This window comes from Gigantopelta aegis, unplaced genomic scaffold, assembly GCF_016097555.1.
Source record: "Gigantopelta aegis isolate Gae_Host unplaced genomic scaffold, Gae_host_genome ctg7227_pilon_pilon, whole genome shotgun sequence".
NCBI lineage: Eukaryota > Metazoa > Mollusca > Gastropoda > Neomphalida > Peltospiridae > Gigantopelta > Gigantopelta aegis.
The window spans coordinates 3113-7734 of NW_024535659.1; the positions used below are offsets into that span (position 1 = coordinate 3113).

General features: G+C 35.7%; 1 pseudogene; it reads left to right on the top strand.

Moving 5' to 3' along the window:
* Positions 1-3097: 3097 nt before the first annotated feature.
* Positions 3098-4031, top strand: LOC121366805 (annotated as a pseudogene).
* Positions 4032-4622: the final 591 nt, after the last annotated feature.

Below are 4622 nucleotides of genomic sequence, written 5' to 3' on the forward strand. Positions count from 1 at the left end.
GATCAAAACGAGATAATACACAAACTGTCCATCTTTAAGTCAAAATCCTCAGGCTAGAGGTGGCAGGATGGAGCTGTTGTTCAACATCCAGATCCTTTGGGGAAGGTGGAGGTGGAGGTCCTGTTAAGACAGCAGTTGCTGCTGCTAGGGAAGAAGCTGGCATAGGGAGGTGGAGGAGCTATTGGAATGTTCCCCCATGTCCCTCCAGTACTTTCTACGTCTGCTACTTCAAGACGTAAAAGAACAAAGTGTGTTTGTCGCTGCCATTTGGTGAACCGTGTTCGGTAGCTAATTCTTCGTCTGTTTAGATCATCCAATGGTAATGCGTAGTCTTGAGACAGTGTCCCGAGTCTCTTTCAGAGCTTCGTGACTTTCTAGAGCTGCTTGCTTATCGGAAATCTCCATCGACATCAGCAACAATGAGATTATCTACTATAGCTCTGCCATTTTCTTTACACATCAAAAACTTAAAAGTATCAATTGATCGTTTTCGCCTTGCAAGCCGTTCCTCCTTTTATACTCGCAGGAAGTTGGAATTCTATTTTTAGCATTATTCTAAAAATCGAATGATGTATTGACGACACTACTATTCATATCAACATCTAAATATGGTATGGGCCTATCCCTTTTTTAAAACAACCTAAGTAGAACGTGTTTTTGGTAGGTAGGACTTACTTAACACACACAAACAATTATTAAAATTACTACACACATTTTATCAACTGTCATTCTAAAGGATTGACTTACATTGGAATATATGTACTCACATTTCCCACTCAATTGCCACAAAAATATCCTAATAGTTTAATATACAATATCTTTATCCTATATATTAGCACTAAATTACACAGATAATAATATAATCACTTGTTATGTGCATACCAGAATTAATACAGCCATGGTTTACTTGATAACTCATTTGTGACTAATACACTTCCTTGATTCCTTTATTAATAGGTAGTTAAATTGCTCACTAAGCATTGTAGTGTCACATTGATCTCTGTCCAAAGTCACACGTCATTCAACAGTGCATACAATTGAATTCATAATCTAATGAATATAATTATAACGTGTCATCCACATCATTATTAACTACGTGGGAAAAAATATCACCTAAAATGATAATTATGTATACATATCGATATGGAGTGTAATGTTATATATAAATGACTCTCTGTTATGAGCATATGTACACAGATTGGTTCATGGTTTATAATAAGTAATCATTACATCATTATCACACCTAACGGGAATGTACATTTTTAATATTTATTTACTTTATATTAGTTGTGTTTGAGTGCATGTAAAAGTATAAATAATGAAAGGAACTACAATTAAGAGATCACATTTAAATCATTGTTTGTAATACAGCAACGTAAAATCGTAGTTGTACAGAGAAACATTAAGAATTGTCAAAAACACAAGTAAAATTAATAGTAGTGACGTTTGTAATGCATACAATTTACACAAAATTTCATAAGTCATTGGTTGTATTTATAGTTTTAGAAATGACGTCCTTTGTCTTCGCATTTTTATATATTCGATACAATCTTGCTGTCCCAATTACAGCTGCGCCAAGGGTATCACCAACAGCAGCACCTACTAGTAAAATAAGCAACTCCACCCCAAGGATAACTGGATAGCCAGTGAGAGCAGCTCCTTTGGCAAAGAGATATCCTCCACGTAAGAAAAATCGTCTCTTAGCTGGTTCATCTGGTAAATAATTGTAAGACAAACCAAGAACACCCAAATGTTTTATAATGATCACCCAGGCCTGGAAATGAAAATCTGAAGTAACCTCCACATTTATAACAAAAATGGGAAGACACTTGATTGCATGTCAGGTGATCACCAACCAGTAGATCTCTCAATGTACACTTTACACTTTGGACACTTTTTGACAATTGGGGACGTAGCCAGCCAATCGACCTTTGGTCACTTGTAAAACTGCTTGTCCTCCTAGACGATATGCTTTCACAAGAGATCCCTTCATGCCAAGGAGAATGACATTTGATAAAACCCAATCGAAGAACAACCATCACAAGTGACTTTTGTAATTTTCTGGTGTAAACTAATTTGCTGATGTGAGATGGAAGATTACGTTCTGTTATAATGCAACAATTAAGAACATGTTTTCTTTGCTCCATCCCCTCGTGGTTAAGTCGAATCGTTCATATTTTAGTTGGATCTCAATTCCAGAGATATGGTTCAACAATAAAATCTCTTTTTAATGGTTTGTTGGCAATTTGGTATTGGACATGGAATAAATGCACGTACCTTCAGTGACATTTGTTTTAATCATTAATCGTATACAATCTCTACAAACTTGCTCACCACAGCAACGAAGTCTTGTAATGTTGTAACTAATTGTTTCTAAGCATATGGGGACATGGAGAAGGTGGTTTGATGACTCTGACTAAGATTTGGAATGGAGAATGTTTGTGCATGCCCACTCTCTAAACTTCTTAGCTTTACTGGTCGGATACTACCACAGAAAAAGCTCTTCGAAATTCTAAATCTGGTAGTCCAGCTCCGGAAGATCAAAATCAAAAGAAGCACGAGAAAAGAGGATGGACAGTAGAGGTGGAAGAGGAGGTGGAGTTGGTTTAGTGCTCCGATTACTCACAGGAGTCACTTGACTCAGAAAATTCTTTAAGTGAAGTCACTTTTAGACAAATCTGCTCCTGGTAAGTCAAATTCATATGACCATCGCCAGAGTCTGTGTCTTTCTTTCTAGGTAGTGATTCATTTTTTACTTGGTTCTTGTACTTGAGAATGACTGTGAGAGTCTAGAGTCGATAACTTGCCGAATTACTATTTCTAGATCCTCAGTAATGAAATTGTTATGAGGTTCTATCTCTACATCCAATTACTGCTGCAGCCATTGGGTATTTGTAAAGAATGATATAGCGCCAATGTCTTTTGTACCAAAAAAACATTGCTACATATTAGTTTTAGAACTCGCGGTCATCTCTAAAATAGACTTTACTATATTACCTCATTTTCCTGTTTATGTATATACAAAGTGGTAGATGTGGTGGGCAACAAAACATTTTTAACCCTTTCCCTCTAATAATACCACTCACTCACACTCAATATGCAGAACCCCAACCAGAATACAGAATGGAATGATGTATTGAGAGCTAAAGGAATCTTTACCACCAAAAGAGAAAGAAGTGTCGAAGACACTATAGTTCAAGTGAGATATCAAAACTTTCTTATTATTACTATCAACAAATAAGCTATCACATACCATGTTAATGTTTGGTTTAGAATTATATACACAACAAAGAATAAATCTTATTCAAGTGCTTTTTCTTTTTCTATCTTCGATTGTTGACAATGTTTTTAAAGATAAAGTGGTAAATGAAGAAAATTCCTACCAAACCTATTGAAGATATGTCACTGGATGAACTAGAAGAACTTGAAGTGATGTAGACGAGAGAATCTTATTGGATAACCGTCAGTGAAGCTATTCTACTATTACTACTATGACGTCATTATGACCTCATTGATCAAGATAGTGGTTTAATTTCCCTAGACAAAAACGTTTAGCTGAAATGATGGCTGTACCAACAAAAAGCATTTTGGTTCAGTAAGAGAAATCAGTGCTGTTGATTATATTGATGAAGTTAATAAAGCTGGTACTGGTGTGTGGGTGGTACTACATTTATTATAAATCTGGGTACCTTAGTATCTAAATGGATGGTATATATAGGACTAATAGAGAAATGACAGATGACGATGATGGATAGATGAATGGATGGATGGATAGATGAATGATGGATGGATTGATGGGATGCATTAATGGATGATGGATGTGATGAAGTGTATAGTCAGATAGACAGATGATCTTTACCTTAAAAAAAAATTATTTTTTAGTATTCCACTCTGTACATTATCCAATCAACACTTAGTGATATTGCTTCCAAATTTTCCTGCTACCAAAGTTTCTTAAAGTGGTTTCTACAACTTGGGTATCCCTAACTTATCCTGATAAGAACCTGCCAACAATTTTTTTTTACTTTTGAAGAAGATCTTAAAGGTCAAATGTTGGACCCTTTGATTTGTGGTGCATGAATCTCACACTTGACGGTAAATTATATGTGTGGGAAACCCTGTTAAGTGGTAGTATTAATTTGTTATTTAGAATTATAATGGAAGCTCCTCAGAAATAGGTGCTGGTCAAATCAGAGCTTGAAGGAAATCCTTGGAAGAAGAGAGAGAAACGTGATGTTATGTCCATGTCTGTTAGAGCTACTTATCGTGAATCCGGATGACTCAAATGATAACGATGAGTAGTTATAGAATCATTATTATAGTCAAATTGTATATATACTAGTTTTTGTTGTTTTTATCAAGTAATCATTAAATGAATTAGCCATGTTTTTTAATATTATCATGAACCTTAATGGTACCCTTGTGGAGGAGGAGGAGTGGCTAAGTCGAACGATGTTATAGAGAAATGAAAATGTCTGAGATGATTCAGAGCACGAGTAATCTTCTCCTCCTCACAGAGACCACAAAAACTACCACTAGGGCGTTCAAATTGTTTTCCCTGTGGTCCCCAAACCTACATAATAGCTTGCTTGCCTTTCTTGGTTTCTCAAACGTGTATGCTC